The sequence below is a fragment of the Arachis duranensis genome, chromosome 7, assembly GCF_000817695.3.
Source record: "Arachis duranensis cultivar V14167 chromosome 7, aradu.V14167.gnm2.J7QH, whole genome shotgun sequence".
In the NCBI taxonomy this organism is placed as follows: Eukaryota; Viridiplantae; Streptophyta; class Magnoliopsida; order Fabales; family Fabaceae; genus Arachis; species Arachis duranensis.
The window spans coordinates 46,138,293-46,165,390 of record NC_029778.3 but is presented as its reverse complement, the minus strand read 5'-3'; the positions used below and the strand labels follow the sequence as shown (position 1 = coordinate 46,165,390).

At 36.5% G+C, this 27,098-nt stretch overlaps 1 pseudogene; it reads left to right on the top strand.

Moving 5' to 3' along the window:
• Window positions 1-17,794: 17,794 nt before the first annotated feature.
• On the top strand, window positions 17,795-18,417 carry LOC127740542 (2-hydroxyisoflavanone synthase-like; annotated as a pseudogene).
• The last annotated feature ends 8,681 nt before the right edge of the window (window positions 18,418-27,098 follow it).

Here is a 27,098-nt window from a genome sequence, read left to right as displayed (position 1 = left end):
CGCACTATGCATATTGAAGCCGACTATCATATCACTCACACGAAACTTAAAGCTGGGTTGATCCATTTACTGCCAGTGTCATCCTCGGGGAGGGAGGGGGGATGACTTGATTCACTCATTCAGCATACACTCAAGTTAGTTAGGAACTTACTAATTTAATTGATTAACCTTTACATGCATTAGTTGGTAAATAAAGTAATTAGTTAATTAGCTTTTAGACATTTTTGACATGTTGATTAAGTTAGTTAAGAGAATCGTCAATTGGCTGGACATGTATATATTTACACAATGTAACTAACTGAGATATTTTTTTCCTACTTAATTCATTTTTCCCAATTCACATCCAAGAACCCCTTTTTTCTTTTCTCTTTCTTTATCTCAGTTCTTCGCTCCTGCTTTCTCTTTTTTTCTGATTTTTCGACTTCTCATCTTCATTCATGCTTTCTATCCAGAACTCACTCAATAGAGATTGATGAGAGCTCATCACCTCTGCGCACATTTTCACATTCCATGATAGTTTTTGAAGAGTTAACAAGGATATTTATCGGTTTGCAAAACCAAGAGGAAAGATTGATGCTAACAAAGTTAATTGGAGTAGTAGAAACTTATGATCAGTAACAAATAGTATCATATGTAGAAGAAGGAAAATGAAAAGTGACATCCTTAGAAATTTGATGAAAGATTCTCAGTCTTTCCATAAGATAATAAGGAGAAATGGGGGAACATTCACAAAGATTAACAATAAAGATCTTCAATATTAATAACTATAATTGGATGCTATATGTGCACACTTTAGGATTCACAAACCATTATAACAATATTAAAGACTTGTGGATACAAGACGATGATTGGAGCTCTATATCCTTGTTTTAGCATATTTCATCTTTATGTTTATGGGCACCAACACTAATAAGCATAGGATTTCATAATGCTTTCTTTGAACTTATGCTTATTGTTATCTAGTTTGAACTTTAATTAATTAAGTTTATATGATTGAATGACAAGTAGTATGCTTAACAAGTTATTGTTTAACAAGTGGTATATTCTACATATGCTTGTCTTTTTATCTTATTTGTCCTTTCTTTTGCTAATGCTAAAAGGAGAAAAATAAAAGTATGTTTTGAAAAAGAAAGTATATATTTGAAAATGTTTTTAAAGTATATATGATCTTATGATTTATTTCCAAAAGAAAAGTTTTAGGGGAAACATAAGTATGGTTTTGAAAACTTAGGGTGCGCTTAATTTATGTTTTCATTTTCAGTTTTTATTTTTAATATTTTTTATTTTTAGTATTTTATTCTTTTTATTATTTTTTAACTTTTTTCATAAAATCCAAAAAAAAACAAAAAATACTAAAAATAAAAACAGAAATAAAAATGCAAACTAAATACACCCGTAACTTCTCAAAGCTTCCGTAAGTTTTTCAAGATATGTTTGGTTTTAGGGAGAACTCTTGAAGTTTTTTATGAAAAGTTTTTAAGTATATTATGCTTTTTCTAATATTTGTAAAATTGTATATGTTCAAAAACTTAATACTTTTCAAAACATAATATATTTGTCATTATCTAAAAGGGAGAGGGGGTGGGGAGGAACTGTTAGTGGTGTAATTCTAATTGAATGCGTGTTCACCACCTTGCATGATATACATGTTTATATGTTTTGATAAGTAACAATATATGATTTTTATTCTTATTTTAACAAGTGTTTTGAAAAGTAACAAACATATATCTTTTACGGCTTTGTTTTTTGTGAAAAAAGTACTTTCCGAATCTTGGTGGACCAAATGAAAAGATGTCATTTTAGTGTTCAAGATGACATCCGTACAATATTTATTAAAAATGATGTATTTGACCCAAAGTTTAGTAATATTGTAAATCGATTCAGCTTGGTCTGATTTAATTTGAGTGTTAAAGACCCGATTTATTAGTTTGAGTGTTCCAATGACAAATTTATAATTTTAAAATCAAAATTTCATTTTTGATATTGCTTTTACTCGAGAAGGGATCTGTGAAATCGAATGTCACATTGGTTAGAGTTTTGGAGTTTTTCGCCGGCAATTTCCAATCCAAGCGGTGGAAGTGTGGAAGGCAGAAATGCTAGGCTTATTATTGTAGCAGCTCATGAAGCTTCTGAACGACGAAGCTAAGGAGATTAATGGTGCCATTTTGTCACTTTTGGCTTCGATTTCGATGTCTCAGTAAGCGAAAGCCGAGCTTTTCCGTTCGAAAATTTTCAAAACAGTTTTGAAAACATTGCAAAGCGCCGCCTCCATCAATTTCATGGCGGAAAAGTGCCTGAGAGTGCTAACAGTGGTGGCGACGTGCGCTGATGGTAAGACACCAGAGCTGATTCCAACATCCTCTTCAGAGTAGCCTTCGACAAGCTGGGTCTCTAAAACGAAAATCTGCAAACCCACCACAACGGGGTTACCGAACTCAGAGACAAGTTTCTTAAACCGGACGATTCCATAGTGTTACCACTAACCATCAGAACCGGAAGCCAGAGGAAGACCATCCTCTCTGAGTTTGTGGTCCTCAAGGACTCTACTGCCTACAACATCATCCTCGGAAAAAAGATGATCAACAACCTATCTGCTGTCATCTTCACCAAGATCCTAATCATGAAGTTTCAGGTTGATAATGGCACTATCAAAACAATACACGAGGACCGGGAAGTCGCAGTAAAGTGTGAGAACACCAGCTCGGCCCTTTGCAAGAGATTCGAGACGCGGCAGGCATCTTCCTCGCCGACCTCGATGCACGCCAAGACCAAAGTCCACGCATGGGAGGTAAAGACAGAGAAGTAGAGTGGGACCTTGCAGACAAGGTCAGGAGCATAGCACACCTATGCGAGCTAGCCCTAAAATAGAGAATAAGCCTACAGGTACAATGGCATCACGGTATGACGAGACTTTGGACCAGGAGACCTCCTCTTACGACAAAACGACATCGGTCCACCCCCTCCCGGAAAAGGGAAGCTCACGCCCAACTGGAAGGGTCCCTACCAAATCAAGACGGTAATCGGAAAAGGAGCCTACAGGCTCGAAAGACTAGACGGGACCAAGCTCCCAAGATCCTGAAATTCCACCAACTTACGGAGCTACTATATGTAGAAACATCCTTCCAAAGCAACAAGATCGAGGTCGTTTAAGACTATCTCATTACCCTTTATATTTTGCCTTTTTCACTTTCATTTATTGCTTAAGTTGTTTTATTGTATATTTTCTCATAGAGCATTCTTTCCTACCCACATCAGGAGGTTTTAACGAGGCCCAAACCACAAATGAAATTCATTTTTTCAAAAGCATTGCCCCGTCCGACGGCACGAACTAAACGCGGCAACCCCGGGGGATCGATCACCCTTGGGCCAACAAAACGGATATCCAAATAACAAAACGGGTATCCAAATAACAAAAAATGGCAGCTCGGGAATCGATCACCCCGAGGCCAACAGAACGGATATCCAAATAACATAACAGATATCCAAATAAGCAAACGGCTACCCAGGGATCGATCACCCCAAGGCCAACAGAACGGATATTCAAATAAGTAAACGGCTATCCAGGGATCGATCACCCCGAGGCCAACAAAACGGATATCCAAATAATAAAATAAATATCCAAATAAGTAAACGACTAACCGAGAATCGATCACCCCAAAGCCAATAAAACGGATATCCAAATAAGTAAATGGCTACCCGGGAATTGATCGCCACGAAGTCAATAAAACGAATATCCAAATAACAAAACGGATATCCAAATAACAAAAATAGTGACTCATGAATCGATCACCCGCAAAGCCAACAAAACAAAAATCCAAATAAGCTAAATAAACAAAGTCTTGAAATCGGCCCACCAAGAGGACTAAAATAAGTTCACAATAATGGCCCAAAAAAGGCCACACAAAACAAGCATGAGCTGACGGACTTCCAACTCGCGGAAAGCCAGACTGACCAACATCCTACCAATTGGTGCAGGATGACGTCACGCCCTTTCCAGGCCCCTTACAGTCTCCCGAACTACAAAGAATCGAACTCTCCAATGACTTAGCATTGAGACCAAGAAAGCATACTCTCATGCTCTGGGGGCAACTGTTCCAGACCCGATCTCCAGGCCCTTCTTCGGAACCGTCATCAAACCCGGCATGTGATGAGACGCCCAAACAACGCACTCCTCACCTGACCATGAAACGGCTAGGAACTACCCAAATCCTCGACCTCGACCAGAAAAACCAAACAACGATCTCCTTGCCAAACCACAACGGCGAGGAAAAGGTTCCTCCAGCAATGAGACCGAGCACCCTCACTCTCTCGCTCCGGAAACAACTGTTACAGATTCGGCTCACAGATCCTACACCCGAAACGGACCCCGAACTCGTTTACTCGGGTCCGACCTGTTTTGCCCTTCTAGAAGGCCCAAAACCAGCCCACTAGAACTTCTAACCAATAATCAAATTCAAATACCTCCCTTATCTTAACCAAATAAGATAAGATAAGATAATTACCATCGGCTATATAAAGCGGAGCCCCAGGCCCCCTCAGGTACTCATTCATTCCTCACACCTTATACCTCTTAGATCTATTCTGACTTGAACGTCAGAGTGTCTTTCCAGGTAACTGCCCCCATTGCTCCAGTCAGATAATCCGGTATCCACCTCGACTCAAAAGTCTCCAATCCAGCTCACAACCGGTACTAGAGACATCTTGTACAAGATCTAGTTTTGGGGTCTTTCGAAGAGGTTTAAAACCTGGAAGGTTGGGAGGAAGGCTGGTGGTAGTCTAGGAAGAATTATTGATATTGGTTTCTTTGAGGTCAAAGGCAAAGAAAAAAAATCAAGGTTAAGGTTGAAATTAATGGTGATCGGACAATAAAGGACAACTTTATACTTGCTGGTCTAGACCAAAAGATGATTTAAATTGGCCTAAGGTATGAAAGACTGGATGTATTTTGCACGTATTGTTCTAAATTGGACCATGACTAGAAAATATGATAGTCGTTGATGGAGAATGCTACCAATAATGAGATGAAACAAAATAAGATTGGTGATTAGGTGAAAGATGATCAAGTTGGAGAGCACAAATTCTAGAGCAATACCACACTTTTCACAGCCAAAGAAAAAGCCTTCCTCCTTGTTAGTTGTTGGAGAGCTTCTCAAAATTAAGCATGGCCGATACAGGAAAACGGTTGAATCAGAAGCAAGTGCCTCATCCAATAATACTACGAATGATGACTGATACGTGAGCATCTTTTCTATCTTTTCCTAGTGAATTTGCATTTGAATTATTAAGTTTAATCAATATTTAATTACTTTTACCCACTATGAATGCTACTTTGAGTTGTTTGAAATTTCTATTTATTTCAGGTAGCATTCGGATGATTTGACGGAGTTTTGTTGCAGAAAAGGAAGAAAGCGAATGATGCTATCAATCCCAACCTCCTTGCACTCAAACAAGAATAACTTGAGCTATAGAGGTCCAACTGATGTGATTTCAGCGGAATTGGAAAGCTAACTTCCAAGGCTTTTCAACGATGTATAATAGTCTATATTTCCATCAAAGGAACGCTGGCATAGTGGTGCCTAACTTGGAGAATCCCAAGTTAGGCACCGGAAGAAGCACAAACTCTAAGTTCAAGACTGCTTGGGTGGCGCCTAACTTCACAAAAGTGAAGTTAGGCACCGGTTCAATCACCAAGACTCATGTTCAAGACTGCAAGGGTGGCGCCTAACTTCAATTCTTGAAGTTAAGCACCAATTCAATGCAAAAGGCACTCTGGAAGCACTGCAAGGGGGGCGCCTAACTTTCAATTTCCCAAGTTAGGTGCCAGTTCATATGAATCCAAGTGGTCCCGCATCCATCAAGCTATACAACGAGATTTAATTAGGTTTTGATTAAAAATTTTATTTTATTTACAAAAAGAAAAATATATTATTTAGTTTTAGAAAATATATTTTTCATTAATTAGGATTAGATATAAAAGGAAAAAGAATAAGCCCTTCGGATTCCTATCTCTTCCCTATACCTCATTCCGCAATTTACAGTTTTTCAGAACCCTAATTTTCTCTCTGAACTATGAGCAACTAAACCTCCACCATTAAGGTTAGGAGCTTTGTCTATTATATGGATTGATTCTATTATTTTTCTATTTTAATTAATGTACTGATTTCTATTTCAAGAATTATTTTCATTCTTTATCTTATGAATTTGGGTGGAACGGAAGTATGAACCTTGTTCTAATTGAGTTCTTGTAAAACTTGGAAAACCTCTTTACTTGAACAACAGCTTGAAAATAATTTCTCCTAAATTTCTAATTATCTGGACTTAATGGGAGACGTGACATATAATCCTCTTATATTTGGGTAATTAGGATTTCTGTGGCATATAAACTAGAATTGAACTTAACCCTCTAATTGGAATCAAGTGACCAAGGAATTGGCAGTTGATGAAGGTTAGAGGAGACTAAAAAGGTCTAAGAAATTAGGGTTTAGTCACATAGTTTTTATTCTCTAATTGAATCTTGCATGATTAAAATAGTTGGTAAGAAAAGTCAATTTGGAAGATAGATATCTCTGAAACCTCAACTGTTTTCTCCATATATTATTCTTATCAATTTACTGCTTGCTTTCTGATCCTCTGAATTTACTGTTTGATGCATTTTAACTCTCAACACTCTTTTCTATTTATCTAACTAAGTAAATCACTTAACTATTGTTGCTTAGTCTATCAATTCTCGTGGGATCGATCCTCATGCACTTGAGATACTACTTGGTACGACCCGATACACTTGTCGGTTAGTTTGTGGGTTATAAATTTCGCACCAATGACCTTATACAGACTTCAGAGGAAGTGTGTTTAGCGATATAATTGAAGGAAACTCCTATTGCATAGAGGAATGAACATGTGAAATTTGATGCCAATCCAATTTGGTCAACACTAGCAAGAAACTAAAACTAAAGCAACTAGCTAGATCAGCATGTGAAAACCAAAGTGCACAGCTTGGAGGTAAATAGATGAGTGTAGAAAAAGAGAATAAGGAGGATCAAAAGAGATTGTGTGTGATGCATAACCAGCAGTAAGGTGACAAGGTGGAGTGCGCCTGCTGTTCTGTGGCACCTAGTGAGATATGAGGATGATTAGTTAGAACTACGGCCATCAAAATGGGCTAAATTCATCGAACTAGTCCATTTACCCATTTAAACAAGCGGGCTTTGCTTCTAAAATTGAGCCCATTAAAATTTCAAGGTAAACGGGCTTAGCCCAATTAACATAAAAAAAATGACGAGCGAAACGGGCTAGTCCACGGGTTAAACAGGTGGCCTGTTTATGTTTTTTAATATTTTTCAATAAAAATAGCACTCTTGGCCAATATTTCTCTTGATTCGACCTAAAAATGTGACCCATCAATTAAGAAAAAAATACAATTTGTTTAAGATTTTTGAACTAAAAGTGATATTTTTGTCAAAATATTTTTTTGTGAAACTAAAAATCATAATTGAAATGTAGAACGAAAAAGCATCCTAATGGGATAGTAAGAGGATTGGCTCTTGGATGGAAAGAGGGAGTTTCTTTTTAGATTCTACAATATTGACACTACTTTGTTGCTGCCAGAATTGGTAATACTGGCCTAAATGTGAAGTGAGGATTAATGGTGCCATTTTGTCACTTTTGGCTTCAGTTTCGATGTCTCAGTAAGTGAAAGCCGAGCTTTTCCGTTCGAAATTTTTCAAAACAGTTTTGAAGACATTGCAAAGCGCTGCCTCCATAAATTTCATGGCGGAAAAGTGCCTGAGAGTGCTAACAGTGGTGGCGACGTGCGCTGATGGTAAGACAACGATGAACAAAGATATTTTGTGTGCTGCGGTAGTGGTGAAGGGACTGGCGAAGGCAGGGAAAGCAGCAAACGAAGACGCGATGGCGGTGCTTTGGATACTATATTGCCTTTGCAGCAACGAAAAGATGAGGGATAAGCAGAACCAAAACAGTGGCACAGTAATGCAAGGATCACTTGAGGAGGTGTGCCTGGATTTGATTATGGTTATTGAAAAAATTTTACCGCACACTATGCAATGTAACTATTGATTAAGGAGTCGGTTAAAAGATTTTTTTTCAAATACTCCTACCAAATGTCAAGCTTTGTTTGATTCAGGTGTATAAATGAAGTGTAATTGGTAATTTGTTAAACAATCAACAGGCTTAATGTAATCAATGATTTATGCAATTCCAATAAGGAAAAGTATATGGAACCAAAAAGTTACCAGCCAAAAACTAAACAAAACCACATTAATTTATATTAATAATTAATTAATTTTAAATTTTTTAAATTCAAAATTTAAAACTTAATTAAAACCTAATTAAAACTATAAAAACCTTCCTCTTCTCTCTCATATTAACCTACTCACCTCCAACAATCACACACACAAATCCCTCTCTCTCTCAAGCTCTCTCTGCCTCCTCACCGGAACCCACTCCTCTGTAACGGAGTATGTGCTGCAAGGTGCCGGTTATCATCTCGTCCAAATCTCTACCACAAAGCCTATAAAACTTGCTGCCAGCACTGCAACTGTGTGCCCCCGGGCACCGCCAGCAACCAAGAAAGAGATGCAGAAATTTAAATAAAAGAAAATAAAAAGTAATGCTAAATTTTTCTTTTTTTTCGTTTCTGTTTTTTTTAGCTGGACTAAACAAAAGAAGAAGTATAAGAGACGAAGGGAGGTGGACGGACAGAGGAGGGGGGCTCTCGGTTGGGGTGGGGATTTGATTTTGGATGTGGTTTTGAAAGGATGAACGGGTTGTTGAAGAAAAGAGTGTTGACTGCAAATTACATACTTGATATTAGTCAAAAGAAATTTTTAAACAATTACATAAATATAAAAAAACATTCATTTAATATGAAAAAAAAACATCTTAATACTTAACAAAAGAAATATCCGGTTATAATTTAAAAAAAATTATGAAATTTTAAAGAAATATCCAGTTATAATACAAAAAAATTCGAAAAATATATAAAAGAACATCCATTTAGTATGAAAAAGAAACATTCTAATACTTAACAGAAGAAACATCTATATATATTAACTCAGATTTTGGATTCATCCAAACGTATTTGGCTGGTTTTTGGCTAATACTCTTTTGGTTCCCTAGCATTACTCTTCCAATAAATTGGAGGAAAGCTTTGAGCTTTTGACAGCCATGAAAGAATCAGGAATTGAACCAAATCATTCACAAACAACTCAATATATTGGTGTCTGTGTAAAAGGAAGGATGTTTCAGGAGCCATCAATATGCTGAAGGAGATGCTTGCTTGTGGGTATGAACCGTGGATAAAACATTTAATGGATTCTCATTTTCTCCCTGTCATTTTCTTTTTTTTTTTTGAGATTCATTCCTAACCGCTATTTTTGCCTATTTGTGAACCGATCCCACGTTTTCATTAAGTTATTTCGTTACATGGTCCATTAAAGACCAAAAAATACTTTCTCCACCGAAAAAACGTCCATCTTTTACATGACTTTAACCTATATATCTTTGATTGCTTATATGGTTAAGAAAAATTCATTGCATGGTACATATTATATGATACAACATTTGATTGAATGATTTTGATAGATATCAAGTTTTAACGAAGATTCGACGTAAATAATTTTTATTATTTTACGGTGAGTAAAAGTGGAATTTTATGTGAGTATCTACGCATTAAATTCAAGTACAAGCTCATTAAAAAATCAATATGGAATCAAAATAAAGTGACAAAAACAAGTCAAAGAAACAAGGTTTAGTTGTAAGACTTTAATTTTACTTGTAAAAGATAAATAAAGTTTATCACTCAAGTTAAAATAATGTTTTATCAAAGTTAAAATATTTTTCAAAATCCTTGAATTATGATATGTATGAGACATTCCATTATGTCCATAATCTAATTTTGATGGATTATGGAGGGTAGTAATACCTAATCGGATTTGAATCCTCTAAAGTTTGAATTTCATTTTAGAGAGTAAAGTGTGATCTTCTATCCTTAAATAGTTTCTCTTTTATATTTATTCTTGGTCTCACCCATGAAATCAATAGTGAGAAATCACACTTTACTCTCTGAAGTTAAATTCAAACTTTAGAGAATCCAAGTTAAAATTTTGAATTTTAGTGTAAATTACATATAGGGGATCAATCCCTATACAAATAGAGAGGATCGATTCCTACGAGTTTTGTTGTACAAAAATTCAAATTTTGTTCTATAGGGATCGATCCCTATGGTAAAGGTTAGGATCAATTATATACTTTAAAAATCCACAATGACCTTACTAAGAACGTGTGTTCTTGACCAATAGGCTCCTCCCATCAACTCTCAAACGTATAAAGTTTGAAAATTTGTAAATAGAGATTTTTGTAAAAGGTTTTTAATGCACTACTTCTTACATATTTATATGTTATCATATTGATTAAAACTCATAAATTTTTAAAGTGATTTTTATCAAAATTTAAGAGATAAAATTAATTTGAGATTATTTATAGTACTTCATTTGTAACTATTTACTCTTTTAAGAGAGATACTTATTGGTTGTGAATAATTTTTTCCTATATTTTAAACATATCTGGTCAAATATTTTTTAAAAAAATTTAAATTTTATTCCTGTTATTCTTATTTGCATAATTCAATCTAGAATAATCATTTATAATGAATGTGTTAAAAGTACAATGCAATTAAGTTTTTACCCATATAATAAGACCAAATTCAAATCAACTCTATGTAAAAGCTTGTTTTAAGGATTTTTTTTAAAATATAAAATAATTATTAAATTTACAAATATAGATACTAGTTGAAAATATTATATTTTCTCCTTTTTTTTTTTACTTATCTCATCATCATAGAGAACGAATTTATTATATATATGTCTCATCCCCAAAGAGAACGAGATAATAAATAAGAATGTGCTGAAAGCATATATGATGTATAAATAGGATAAGGTATGGAATATACATTAAATGTATCTCAATTATACCGAAAATGAGATATGTTCATAAGTATTCCGTCCTCACTGCAAATGAGATACATTCATGTGAGGACAAATTGCAGCCACTCGTTTTGTCACTTTGTACATTTTGGACGTCTTTTTTGTGAGATTTTGAGAGTTTTGGAGAGATTTTGGGAGTTCCCAGTGAATTTTGATAATGCAACTATGTTCTTTGAACATCAACAGACTAAATGTGACCTAACACATTGCAGAAGCGTTCGACCCTGAGGTTAGTACTCGCTTTTAGTTAATTTTTTAAATTTCAATTTAGTCAAACTTTTTTAACTTAGCTTAATTTATTTGTTAGAAATAGTTTGTTAAGTAGTTAATTTTTCATTTTATTTTAGTAACATTATTTTAATTTAGTTTAATTATATTTTTGGCACAAAATATCTGTGTTAGGAATAGTTAGTTAAATAATGACATTAGTTTTAGATTTTGAATGTGTTTTTGTAGAAAAATTTTTAAGGTGCTTTTTTTGTTTGGTTTCTAAATAATGACGTTCATATTAAGCATGATTTTAGGGGAAATAGTTTTTATTTTAGTTGTATGTGCAAATGAATTTTGTTAGACAAAATAATTAAAGTCATACATTTTTATAGTAACCTAGGGTGCTTCAACGGATGAGGATTAGTCAAGCCATAGCACCCCATGAAATTTTGATGCCAAATCTCAGGGAGGCCGGCTTCGACCATGCCACATAGCTCAGGGACTTCTTCTTTCATACTTTTGTCGAGAAATGACGTCTTGAGATACACACATTCTACCTAACATAAGGGGAGTGTATGATCATACTTCAAGATATGGCCTATCACCTGGGTCGCATACAGATGGAGATCCAATTTGTGGGTGCTTGAGAGATTTTTAGACCTACCATCAGTGTCCTGCATGGGATTGGGCAGAGAAGGTACTGGGAGCCACGCCACTGCACATCCCGAGCGTAGGAAGGAGGTCTTTTCTATCAAGATGAGATGAGTTAAACATAGAATGTAGCATATTCCTATTGTTGCTAATTCTCACACGTTGTGGTAGTTTACCCGATGCTACATGATAATGATGATCGACAGGTATTTGATGACGAAAAAATCCAACAACCTTGTCCATATTCGATAGCTTCCCCTACTAGCAGACTTTGACAGTTGTAGGAGGTTGTCTTAGGGTTTGTTGTGCTGGTTTGGAGGCATATACCTCTTAATAGTGTAGATGATGAGGACACTACGAACATAGCTAGATATACCATAGGTTTCCTGCTTGGGGAGCTAAAGACAAAGATGTCCTGACATTCCCATTGGTCGTCAGGTATAAATTTAATTGTTAGTTCACTTTGAATTTAGTATTATGTAATAAATAATAATGCGCAGTTACATTTTTCAGTGGCGTATTAGGCTGGACATGATTATGCTTAATAAGGTATCAAATTTAGTTCATTATAATTGTTCAATTCAATTATTCATTTTAATACTTTGTTCATCTATAATTTAAATTTGGTCATTAATTTAAGTGAGTACATCCAGCTTCGGGAGATACTATATGATCTGCTAGAACTACAGGCACTTTGTTTCGACTGAATGCACAACCAAGGAGATGTGTACACGTGGAGATCAGTTGTCCCGATCGTATGCTTCAATCTTGTGCAAATATACTAGATAGACATGGTCAAGAGATAGTTGGGGTCAGACTAGCTAGTTCCTATTAATATAGATAAGTTCATGAGGAACATTATTAGGGATGACGAATGTTTAATGGCCGAACCGGCATAAGTTTTGATATGACAGGTGGAGAGCTTGTGGTAGAGATGGGTGCTTGGTTAGTGAAAAAGTTGATTCGGGTCTAAGACCCACATGTGAATACTTGGATTTTGGCTTGTTACCTATAGGTTCAAATCCACACCTGTTGTAGCCTCTCGTAAGTTGTTCGGACAATCACCGCAATTGAAAAGTATCTAGTTCCCTTCGATACAGCATTAATGCACTCAGAAAGATTGGTGGTTTTTCTTCATAACTAACAATGATTAATTGACTATTCTAATTAGACAAATCAAGAAATAGAGGAATAAATAAGAAATTATAGAAAACATGTGAACAGAGAATAAAAATAGCAAATAGTGAGTGAATGAAGACAATAATGGTGAGAATGTTAAAGTTTCAGAGATGTTCACTCTCTAAGAAAACAATCCTTGTGCTTATTTATTTGAGGCATGCAGAGATCAATTACGACAAATCATAGATAATCAAACTCTAATTTCTTAGCAATTCAATTTCTCTTTAACATAATTAATCGCTAATTCATTAGTCAATTATTCAAGAATAGTCCTTAAGTTGAATTTTATTCACTTATCCAAATTAGTTCTAAACAATTGAAACTTATAAGAAAGAATGATTACCAAAAGTTTTCTAATCTAAATTTTATGTTACTTTTTCAAACTAGAGAAATTGAAAATCATAAAGTATCTTACACTCTTTGAAACACTATTCCTAATTAAATAAAAAAATAGTGAGAAAGAGTTTTCAAGTTAATTCCAATATTACTTTCTCCAAAGCAAGATTTAGAATCCGAAAATGAAGTTAGAATGTTTTTCAATAATTCTAAATCTTTAGGGATGAAGAACGAAAACTCAATCATGAAATAGATCAAAGCATAAATTCCAAATAAACTAAAACATTTAGATTAATAATTCATAAAAAGATGAACAGAGCTCCTAAACTTAACAAAGGAGATTAGTTGCTCATGGTGAAATGAAAAACAAAACTGTGAATTCAAAAATAGCCAGGGGCGGAAGAGAAGACCCACGTGAGTGTTTCCTTACTCTTTAAATACTAACGATAGACCTAATTATTTTAGAATTCAAATCAAATCAAATTAAAAGAAAATCATATCTCAACTAATTAATGTTCCTCCAATGGTTTTCCATTCTAAGTCAAGTTGTAGGTAATTCTTCATAATGGTTAATCAATGATTCAAATCATGGCCTTGTGCTCAAGTTTAATCATCAACTCAAGTACTTTAAAAGATTGGAGATTATGAGAGATTTAATAAGAAATCACAAGCCCTGGGAGTGGCCCAATTTAGTGTGTGAGGCATAACCTAAGCCACGTGAAGCACCAACTCACAAGAGGAGAAATTGCAGGTCCTTGTGAAGCTACGTGAGGTGCATGGTGGTTGGCATGAGGTGCAGGCAAGGTGGTGGCGTGAGGTGCCAACATGTGGTGGCGTGAGGCGCACAAGGGGTGCGTGAGGCACAGGGCCCTTGGGAGAATCCGTAGGATTGGTTGTCCTTGTCATGCTTGTTGTTAATGCTTGCTAACTTTCTTCTAAATTCTCTTTGCTCTTTAGTGCTATGGTTGCATTGCAGGCTCATTTTCATCTTTGTTCTTGTTCCTTTTAAATATTTTTCTACGCATACCAAAGTTTAAAATAATTTCAAAAAATATTAATTAAAAGCATTAAATTTTTAATTTAGAATAAAGAAATTACTAATCTTTATTGAAAGAAATATTAAAGAAAATAACTAAAGATACTCATACATCAAGCAATAGCAAAAGCAATAAAAGAACGACGATAAAAAAGAAATATGCGAAAAAGAAAAAAAACGTGAAAAAGAAGAAGTTTGTGATTCACATATTTGTTGTTTTGAGTTGTTTTTGTTGAATTTAAACCAACTTAATTAAATTTAATTGACAAAAATACTTAGATATATAACACGACTTTTTAAAAAAAAATTTCCTAATACCATAAGCCTTATTAACGATTAATAGTATATGTTATTCAGCTGGTACCACCAGTATGCTTCAGTAAAAGTTAAAACATATAAAAAAGAAGAAAGTTCTCAATTTTTTATCAAAATATAAAGAACTGAAAAGAAGATAAACACAACATATATAATTAAATAAATAAATACTTATGCTCATCTTAAGTGGATGAAAAATGAATTGTAACCCAAATTAGTTAAGATGTGCACAATATAATTTTAAGACTTTCAAAAAAGATCCAAAGGTGAAAAGAGGAAAAATAGCTTAATTAGTAGGAATTCCACTGTCTTTACTCTTTAATTCTTTACAACAGCATACGCAATAGACCCCCTTTTTTCTGGGGGGCGGAGCTAAGCTGAATATTAGAGAGAATAAAAATTAATTCAAAAATAAAAAAATAAAAATAAAAAATTTAAAAATATTAAATTTAAATTTTGGGAGGACGTTGTCCCCTTTTGCTTAATGAAGCTCTTGCATCTTGCCCTTGTTTCAAGTGGTGCTGGTTGGAAGTGAACAAGAAAGAGTTTTATTTTATCCTAAGAGTAATATTAACAAGTTAATTTTTTTACCTAATATTAATAAATTTTTTAGATTATTTTTTATTTTAAATTTTATACTCTAAAGTATAGATCTTTAATTTAAATTTTAAATTATAAATTTTAAAACTAAAACTTTTAAATTAATATTTTTTAAAATAAAAATATTAACTAATATTACAAACTAAAAATTAATTTTTTTTTATAATTTCTCGCATCCTTAACCTTTGTTGCACATGGATTTAAAACAAATCTGAGGATGGTGGAGGGCAATAAAGTTAAGGGGGGACGGAACATCATTGTCAAGATTAGGCGTATGTTGCATCAACAGATGACTCATATATGTGCATATTTTACTAAGACATAATATGTTGAAACAATAAAGACACAATTATTCTGCTTGCTTACATAACCTTTACTCACCTTTATGTTTTTAGTTTTTTATATACCTGTAAGATATCTGTTTTCAATCGCAAAACAAAGACTCATTTTTTTTCTTTTATAGTAAAATATATAATAAAGTTACTTACAAAATATTACATCCTTGTTAAATTTATCTAGCGAATTTAACTATCAAACGAAAATTCATCAAAATTACTTGAAAAAAAATGTTAGAATATGACAACATTATCCACGTAAATTTATCAAACGAATCAAATTTTGAGTCTAACATTGGGTTTTTTTTTTCCTTAAAATAATATTGTCAATGATATTCTCTCTTTCTTTTTTTTTTTAACAATTTTTTTAACAGAATAATTTTCATACATCATACTTTATTTTAATTTTGTAATTCACTCTAAATTTACAAAATAAAAATTTTCACATGTGTTGTGATGCTTGGTTATGGGTGGATAGATTGTCTTTATATGCATAATTAATTTTGAGAGTTCACATGGGAGCTTAGCTCATACTTTCATACAGTAGTCTTTCTTTATTGCCTTTAACTAACGACAAACAAATCAATTAAGACAACAGTGACTTGGCTACTAAGAAACAAAAGTTCTACGAAATTTATTGAGGCATAGATCACAAACATGCGGCATATTCAGTGCACTTGTCTATGTCCACATATAGAACATGGGTATTGCTACTTAATCAATAAATATTATTATTTTTGGTTAATACTTGATTAATATTAATTAAAAAAATTAATACAGTTTGTATTTATATTTTTTAAAGATAATTTAATATTTATACTGATTAAATAATGATTAAAACTACTAAAAATTAATAGTTCCAAAGTTTTTCTATGGAACATAATTAAATTATACTTATAGATTTGCTTTCATGGTGACTTGTAAGTCTTCCTTTCTAGCAAAGAAATAGTATAAATAATAGTAAATTATTAAAATAATATTTAAAAATTTATTCGTTGATAAAAGTAATTATACAAGATAAAACTATAAATAAATCCTCAAAAAACTTATAAATGTGACAAAAATAGTAAAACAATATCATATTTGTTTATAAGTATAAAAACTTTGTATTGAACAAATGACTTGACATTTGATCTAAATTTTTGTAAAACATCTTACATAACTATTTAAGAGGTGTATATTAAAAAAGTCTTCATAGCTTAACTATAAGTTCTTAATAGCGTCCATTAGGATTCTAAGTGCTCTGCTAGAGCTTTTCTGTAGCACCCTTTATGGTTTGAATTTTCACACTTTCTAATTGAATCTCAAATCCAAATCTCAGTATGGATGAATGCAGGGATGATCATAACCACTATGATCCTCATAGTAGTGAGGTGGAGGAGGTAGTCATTGAGCTATGGGAAAAAGATATTGCTAATTAAGGAGATTCATGTGCGCATTAAAAGTCTCAAAGGTCAGCTCATTACTGATTGGCACATCTCAACTAGAACCATGAAAAATGCTCCAAACGCAATCTGAAATAAGCAGGTTTTGGATGATCGAAAGTGGGTATAACCACTTTAATTTTTCTCGAACAAAGAATCTGAATTACTCATAGTTGAACATGGATCTCCTTGGCTATTCAAACATTTTATTTTGCAAGTGTGGAGATGGAAGGAATGGAATGATGGAGAGGAAAAGAATGAAGATAGATTCCCTATATAGATCTGATATGGATCCGGCCCACGGATCTTACACCTGGAACGGTCTCCGAATTCGGTTATCCGGGTCCGACCCACTTCGCCCTTCTAGAAGGCTCAGAACCGACCCACTAGAACTTCTAACTAACAATCAAATTCAAATACCTCCCTTATCTTAACCAAATAAGATAAGATAAGATAATTATCATCGCCTATATAAAGGGAAGCCCCAGGCCCCCTCAGGTACTCATTCATTCCTCACACCTTATATCTCTTAGATCCATTCTGACTTGAGCGTCGGAGTGTCTTTGTAGGTACCCACCCCATTGCTCCAGTCAGATAATCTGGCGTCTGCCTCGACTCGCAAGTCTCCAATCCATCTCACAACCTGTATCAGAGACATCTTGTACATTGGCGCCTTCTGTGGGGACTTTGCAACGTCGTGGCGGCATGACGGATAACCCAGAAGCAAAGGAACTAAGAGCAAAAAGGAATAATGTTTCTTTAACTTGCATCACCTTCTTAGTGATAACACACCTTCGCCCTACTCCAACGGCGAAATCCCAAAGGAACAATGTTTCTTCGACTTGCAATCACCTTCTTAGTGATAACACTCTTTATGTACCTTCGCACTACTCAAACGGTGAAATTCCAAATCCTCCGAACCCAAAGTCTCACCTCCCTTTAGTGGGAGACCTCCACCTCTTGGACCCTCTCATTCACTACTCCCTCATCCGTCTCTCTAAGCGCCATGGCCCCATCTTCTTCCTCTACTTCGGCTCCATGCCCACCGTGGTTGCTTCTTCTTTTGAACTCTTCAAGCTCTTCCTCCAAACCCACAAGGTCACCTCCTTCAACACCAGGTTCCAAACCTCTGCCATCCGCCGCCTCACTTATGACAACTTTTTTGCCATGATCCCCCCTTCGGACCTCACTGAAAATTCATAAGGAAGCTCATCATGAACGACCTCCTTAACGCCACCACCGTGGCCAAGCTCAGACCTCTCAGGAGCCAGGAGATCAAGAAAGTTCTCAAGGTTCTTGCACAGATGCGGGGGACTGCCAAATCATAGAGGCATGACGGAGAACCTCGAGGAGCAATCCTCCAGCCAACACCCCAACTCAAACCCACAAAGCCCAACTTCCGAACTCCAAGATAACACTCCTCCCAGCCACGGGAGGATAACAAGTGCGGCACATCGCTAACCAACCCCAACCCAGCAACAACCAAGAGAGGACAACCGTCCTCCCACTGAAACCCGGCCACCCGACGGCCTGGGAGAGAAGGTGGTCCAGATAAATCCAAGAGCTGTGCCTCAAGGTGCAAAACCTCAAAGGCCGAGTTACACTCAAAGAACAGTACCACCCGGAGTATGCAAGCCAAGCGACCTCCAGAACCTGATCTCACCACGATACCAGGAACATCAGGCTGCCTGAGCAACGACACAACAAATGGCATGACCGTAGCATTTCCCTAGACCCGAAACACCGACGTGGAGAAGACGACCGACGACACCATCAGGAGGCCAAACGAGCAGAAAATATGCACGTGATAATGGAAGCCATCTCATTCACAAAAAAATCCTTGAGAGCCAAACTCCCGAAGGACTTCAACAAGCCCATTAACATGAAATACGACAGGACCAAAGATCCCCAAGAACACTTAACGGCCTTCGAGACTAGGATGAACCTGGAAGGAGCCGCCGACATGGTCCAGTGTAAAGCCTTCTCGATAACCTTAGCCGGTCCCGCAATCAAATGGTTCAACGCCCTTCCAAACGGCTCCATAGCTAGCTTTCATGACATCTCCAGAAAGTTTATGACCCAGTTCACCATCAGGATCACCAAAGCAAAATACCCCCATCATCTTGCTCGGAATCACCCAAAGAAAAGATGAATCCACAAGAAAATACCTTGATAGGTTTAACAATGAGTGCCTAACGGCCAACGAACTCACGGACTCGGTCACCAGTCTCTATCTAACCAACGGCCTCATAAATGAAGACTTCCAGAAACACTTCACCACCAAACCAGTTTGGACCATGCACGAAATTTAAAGCATCACAAGGGAATACATAAACAACGAAGAGGTAAGCCAAGTCGTGGCTGCCAACAAACGGCAGCACGGTAACACGGCACCTCATAGTAACCCACCATTAAGAGATACACCAAAAGAGCACCTTAAACCCCTGAACGCCAACCGACCATCTAAGGTTGGAAAGTTCTCAAACTACACCCCCTACCCGCGCCCATCACTGACATCTGCCACTAAATAGCAGAATGAGGCATCCTTCCAAAGGCGCGACAGCTAAAGTAACGGACAGGTGGCAAAAAGCTACAACTACCACCAATGATATGTGCGTAAAATCTAAGATTGCTTCAACCTAAAAGATGCCCGCGAATAAGACATCCGAGACGGCAAACTCTCCGAGTTTGTCAAAATCATTCGAGAACCTCAGAGAACTGAAAGAGAAAGATCACAAGAATGTGAAGGACGCAACCCAAAGACGATACGATAGGCATCCCAAGAAAGTCCAGAAACCGATCCCACCATAATCGTAAACGTCATCACCGGAAAGGATGCGCTGAAAAAGTCAAAATCAGCAATAAAAAAGGATCTCAAAGTCCTAGCCGTAAAAAACTAAGCACCAATCTCCTCGGTTCTAGCGGCAATTACATTTTTTCCCAATGATTGCTAACACGGCACTTCGGCGGAAGACGCCCCATTTGTCATCTCGGCAAAAGTCAGAACTAGACTTGTGAAAAGAATACTGGTCGACATCAGAGCTGATTCCAACATCCTCTTCAGAGTAGCCTTCGACAAGCTGGGTCTCTGAAACAAAAATCTGCAAACCCACCACAACGGGGTTACCGGACTCGGAGACAAGTTTATCAAACCGGACGATTCCATAGTGTTACCACTAACCATCAAAACCGAAAGCCAGAGGAAGACCATCCTCTCCGAGTTTGTGGTGCTCAAGGACTCTACTGCCTAGAACATCATCCTCGGAAAAAAGATGATCAACAACCTATCCGCTGTGATCTTCACCAAGATCCTAATCATGAAGTTTTAGGTCAATAATGGCACTATCGAAACAATACACGAGGACCGGGAAGTCACAATAAAGTGTGAGAACACCAGCTCGGCCCTTTGCAAGAGATCCGAGACGCGGCAGGCATCTTCCTCACCGACCTCGATACACGCCAAGACCAAAGTCCACGCATGGGAGGAAACGACAAAGAAGTAGAATGGGACCTTGCAGACAAGGTCAGGAGCATAGCACACCTATGCGAGCTAGCACTAAAATAGAGAATAAGCCTAAAGGTACAATGGCATCATGGTATGACGAGACTTTGGACCAAGAGACCTCCTCTTACGACAAAATGACATCGGTCCACCCACTCCCGGAAAAGGGAAGCTCACGCCCAACTGGAAGGGTCCCTACCAAATCAAAACGGTAATCGGAAAAGGAGCCTACAGGCTCGAAAGACTAGACGGGACCAAGCTCCCAAGATCCTGAAATTTCACCAACTTACGGCGCTACTATATGTAGAAACATCCTTCCAAAGCAACAAGATCGGGGTCGTTTAAGACTATCTCTTTACCTTTTATATTTTGTCTTTTTCACTTTCATTTATTGCTTAAGTTATTCAATCATATATTTTCTTATTGGGCACTCTTTTCTACCCACATCGGGAGGTTTTAACGAGGCCCAAACCACAAATGAAATTCATTTTTTCAAAAACATTGCCCCGTCCGACGGCACGAACTAAACGCGGCAACCCTAGGGGATCGATCACCCCTAGATCTATTCTAACTTGAAGGTCAGAGTGTCTTTCCAGGTAACTACTCCCATTGCTCCAGTCAGATAATCCGGTATCCGCCTTGATTCACAAGTCTCCATTCCACCTCACGACCGGTACTAGAGACATCTTGTACAAGATCTAGTTTTGGGGTCTTTCAAAGAGGTTTAAAACCTGGAAGGTTGGGAGGAAGGCTGGTGGTAGTCTAGCAAGAATTATTGATATTGGTTTCTTTGAGGTCAAAGGCAAAGAAAAAAAATCAAGGTTAAGGTTGAAATTAATGGTGATCGGACAATAAACGACAACTTTATACTTGCTGGTCTAGACCAAAAGATGATTTAAATTGGCCTAAGGTATGAAAGACTGGATGTATTTTGCACGTATTGTTCTAAATTGGACCATGACTAGAAAATATGATAGTTGCTGATGGAGAATTCTACCAATAATGAGATGAAACAAAATAAGATTGGTGATTAGGTGAAAGATGATCAAGTTGGAGAGCAATACCACACTTTTCACAGCCAAAGAAAAATCCTTCCTCCTTGTTAGTTGTTGGAGAGCTTCTCAAAATTAAGCATGGCCGATACAGGAAAACTGTCGAATTAGAAGCAAGTGCCTCATCCAATAATACTACGAATGATGACTGATACGTGAGCATCTTTTCTATCTTTTCCTAGTGAATTTGCATTTGAATTATTAAGTTTAATCAATATTTAATTACTTTTAGCCACTATGAACGCTACTTTGAGTTGTTTGAAATTTCTATTTATTTCAGGTAGCATTCGGATGAATTTGACGGAGTTTTGTTGTAGAAAAGGAAGAAAGTGAATGATGCTGTCAATCCCAACCTCCTTGCACTCAAACATAAATAACTTGAGCTATAGAGGTCCAATTGATGTGATTTCAGCGGAATTGGAAAGCTAACTTCCAGGGCTTTCCAACGATGTATAATAGTCTATATTTTCATCAAAGGAACGCTGGCATAGTGGCGCCTAACTTGGAGAATCCCAAGTTAGGCACCGAAAGAAGCACAAAAGTTAGGCACCGAAAGAAGCACAAACTCTAAGTTCAAGGCTGCTTGGGTGGCGCCTAACTTCACAAAAGTAAAGTTAGGCACCGAAAGAAGCACAAACTCTAAGTTCAAGGCTGCTTGGGTGGCGCCTAACTTCACAAAAGTGAAGTTAGGCACCGGTTCAATCACCAAGACTCATGTTCAAGACTGCAAGGGTAGCGCCTAACTTCAATTCTTGAATTTAAGCACCAATTCAATGCAAAAAGCACTCCGGAAGCACTGCAAGGGTGGCACCTAACTTTCAATTTCCCAAGTTAGGTGCCAGTTCATATGAATCCAAGTGGTCCCGCATCCATCAAGCTATACAACGAGATTTAATTAGGTTTTGATTAAAAATTTTATTTTATTTACAAAAAGAAAAATATATTATTTAGTTTTAGAAAATATATTTTTCATTAATTAGGATTAGATATAAAAGGAAAAAGAATAAGCCCTTCGGATTCCTATCTTTTCCCTATACCTCATTCCGCAATTTACAGTTTTTTAGAACCCTAATTTTCTCTCTGAACTATGAGCAACTAAACTTCCACCATTAAGGTTAGGAGCTCTGTCTATTGTATGGATTGATTCTATTATTTTTCTATTTTAACTCATGTACTGATTTCTATTTCAAGAATTATTTTCATTCTTTATCTTATGAAATTGGGTGGAACGGAAGTATGAACCTTGTTCTAATTGAGTTCTTGTAAAACTTGGAAAACCTCTTTACTTGAACAACAGCTTGAAAATAATTTCTCCTAAATTTCTAATTATCTGGACTTAATGGGATACGTGACATATAATCCTCTTATATTTGGGTAATTAGGATTTCTGTGGCATATAAACTAGAATTGAACTTAACCCTCTAATTGGAATCAAGTGACCAAGGAATTGGCAGTTGATGAAGGTTAGAGGAGACTAAAAAGATCTAAGAAATTAGGGTTTAGTCACATAGTTTTTATTCTCTAATTGAATCTTGCATGATTAAAATAGTTGGTAAGAAAAGTCAATTTGGAAGATAGATATCTCTGAAACCTTAACTGTTTTCTCCATATATTATTCTTATCAATTTTCTGCTTGCTTTCTGATCCTCTGAATTTACTGTTTGATGCATTTGAACTCTCAACACTCTTTTCTATTTATCTAACTAAGTAAATCACTTAACCATTGTTGCTTAGTCTATCAATTCTCGTGGGATCGACCCTCATGCACTTGAGATACTACTTGGTACGACCCGATACACTTGCCGGTTAGTTTGTGGGTTATAAATTTCACACCAATGACCTTATGCAGACTTCAGAGGAAGTGTGTTTGGCGATATAATTGAAGGAAACTCCTATTCCACTGAGGAATGAACATGTGAAATTTGATGCCAATCTAATTTGGTCAACACTAGCAAGAAACTAAAACTAAAGCAACTAGCTAGATCAGCATGTGAAAACCAAAGTGTACAGCTTGGAGGTAAATAGATGAGTGTAGAAAAAGAGAATAAGGAGGGTCAAAAGAGATTGTGTGTGATGCATGATGAGCGGATAATTTATACGCTTTTTGGCACTGTTTTTAGTATGTTTTTAGTATGTTTTGGTTGGTTTTTAGTATGTTTTTATTAGTTTTTATTTAAAATTCACTTTTCTGGGCTTTACTATGAGTTTGCGTGTTTTTTTGTGATTTCAGGTATTTTCTGGCTGAAATTGAGGGACTTGAGCAAAAATCTGATTCAGAGGCTGAAAAGGACTGCAGATGCTGTTGGATTCTGACCTTCCTGCACTCGAAGTAGATTTTCTGGAGCTACAGAAGCCCAATTGGCGCGCTCTCAATTGTGTTGGAAAGTAGACATCCTGGGCTTTCCAGCAATGTATAATAGTCCATACTTTACTCGAGATTTGATGGCCCAAACCGGCGTTGCAAATCAGCTTCAGAATTCCCAGCGTTTAACGCCGGAACTGGCATAAAAATTGGAGTTAAACGCCCAAACTGGCACAAAAGCTGGCGTTTAACTCCAGAAAAAGTCTCTACACATGAAAGCTTCAATGCTCAGCCCAAGCACACACCAAGTGGACCCCGAAAGTGGATTTTTACGTCATTTACTCATTTTTGTATACCCTAGGTTACTAGTTCACTATTAATAGGACCTTTTGACATTGTATCTTTACCTCATGACACATTACACATTTCTTATTGTATCTTCTACGGCATGAGTCTCTAAACCCCATGGTTGGGGGTGAGGAGCTCTGCTGTGTCTTGATGGATTAATGCAATTACTACTGTTTTTCATTCAATTACGCTTGCCTCTATTCTAAGATATCACTTGTTCCTCAACTTGATGAATGTGATGATCCGTGACACTCAGCATCATTCTCACCTATGAACGGGTGCCTGACAACCACATCCGTTCTACTTTAGATTGAGTGAATATCTCTTGGATTCCTTAATCAGAATCTTCGTGGTATAAGCTAGAATTGATGGCGGCATTCAAGAGAATCTGGAAGGTCTAAACCTTGTCTGTGGTATTTTGAGTAGGATTCAGGGATTGAATAACTGTGACGAGCTTCAAACTCCTGAGGGTTGGGCGTTAGTGACAGACGCAAAAGAATCACTGGATTCTATTCCAACCTGATTGAGAACCGACAGATGATTAGCTGTGCTGTGACAGAGCGCGTTGAACATTTTCACTGAGAAGATGGGAGGTAGCCATTAACAACGGTGAAACCCTACATACAGCTTGCCATGGAAGGAGCCTTGCGTACATGAAGAAGAAGACAGTAGGAAAGTAGAGATTCAGAAGATATAGCATCTCCAAAACCTCAACCTGTTCTCCATTACTGCAAAACAAGTATCTATTTCATGTTTTTTTACTTTTCACAATTAAACCTGAGAATTATTGATATCCTGACTAAGAGTTACAAGATAATCATAGCTTGCTTCAAGCCGACAATCTCCATGGGATCAACCCTTACTCACGTAAGGTATTACTTGGACGACCCAGTGCACTTGCTGGTTAGTTGTGCGGAATTGCAAAAGTGTGATTGCGATTTCATGCACCAAGTTTTTGGCGCCGTTGCCGGGGATTGTTCGAGTTTGGACAACTGACGGTGTATCTTGTTGCTTAGATTAGGACTGTTTTATTTTTGTTGGTTTAGAGTCTTTTATTTGAGTTTATTTTCATATTTTAAGTTTGGTGTCAATTGCATGTTTTTTTTTTGCTTTCTTTTAATTTTTCGAATTTGCATGTTCTTAGTCCCTTCTTGATCTTTAAAAGTTCTAAGTTTGGTGTCTTCTTTGTGTTTTCCTTTAAAATTTTCGAAAATTTGTGTTTGATTTTCTAAAAATTTTAAGTTTGGTGTCATTTTGTTGTTTTTCTCTTTTCTCATTTCAAAGATCAAATCTTTTTCAAAATAATTTTCAATTATATCTTCTTAATTGCTAATTCCAAAATCTTTTTAATCAATTAATTAATTTAGTTTTCAAATTGCTTTGATTTTATTCTCTTTTGGTTTTCAAATTTTTTTTTTTATTTTTCATTCATTTTAGTTATTATTTTCGGTTACTTTTAAAAAAAATATTTTATACTTTACTTGTGAATCCATATCATTTCCCTTTCTCCATCATGGACCTAAGTGGAATTAAGCAGTTCAGAAGGACTCTGGGGTCATATGCTAACCCCATTACAGCTGCATATGGGAGTAGCATCTGTATACCTCCCATTAAAGCAAGCAGCTTTGAGCTAAATCCTCAACTCATTATCATGGTGCAGTAAAACTGCCAGTATTTCGGTCTTCCACAGGAAGAACCTACTGAGTTTCTGACACAGTACGTGATAAAGAGGTGGATCAGGATGTCTATAGATTATTATTGTTTCCATTTGCTGTAAAAGATCAAGCTAAGAGGTGGTTGAATAACCAACCCACAGCAAGCATAAAAACATGGAGACAGTTATCAGACAAATTCCTGAACCAATTTTACCCTCCAAAAAGGATGACACAGCTAAGGCTGGACATCCAAGGCTTTAAACAAGAGGATAATGAATCCCTTTATAATGCCTGGGAGAGGTACATAGGTATGCTAAGAAAATGCCCCTCTGAAATGTTTTCAGAGTGGGTACAGTTAGACATCTTCTATTATGGGCTCACAGAAAAAGCTCAGATGTCTTTAGACCACTCAGCTGGTGGATCTATACACATGCGGAAGACGATTGAAGAGGTTCAAGAGCTCATAGATACAGTTGCTAGAAATCAACATTTATACTCAAGCTGCGAGTCCTCTATAAAAGAAGAAGCTATGGCAGTAACTACTGATCCTAACCCTCAAGAATAGATGGTTGAGCTTAATCAGCAATTACTCATGATGACAAAATAGTTAGCAGAATTTATAGAGATGCTCCAAGAAACTAAAATTGCTAACAAGAATATGGAAGCACAATTAAATCAGACAAGACAGCAACTATCTAAACAGATAATAGAAGAATGCCAAGCTGTTAAATTAAGGAGTGGGAAAACATTGAATGTATCAACTCAAAGCAGTAGAAAGCTAAGAAAGGAACAACTGACAGAGGATAACCAAACCACTGCCCAAAATCCCTCTGAGGACAGTAAGAGCCCAGAGAGGAATACTTCTGGCATTCACACGCCAGAAAGGTGGGAAAAGTTGGCGTTAAACGCCCATTCCCTGCCCAGTTCTGGCGTTCAAACGCCAGAAAGGGGGGAAAAGTTGGCGTTAAACGCCCATTCCTCACCCAATCCTGGCGTTCAAATTCCAATGAGGAATCAGACACCTGAGAGTGCTGATAGTAACCCCTCTAAGAAGGCTTCTCCAACCACATTTGTAGGAAATAAACCTGCAGCAACTAAGGTTGAAGAGTATAAAGCCAAGATGCCTTATCCTCAGAAACTCCGCCAAGCG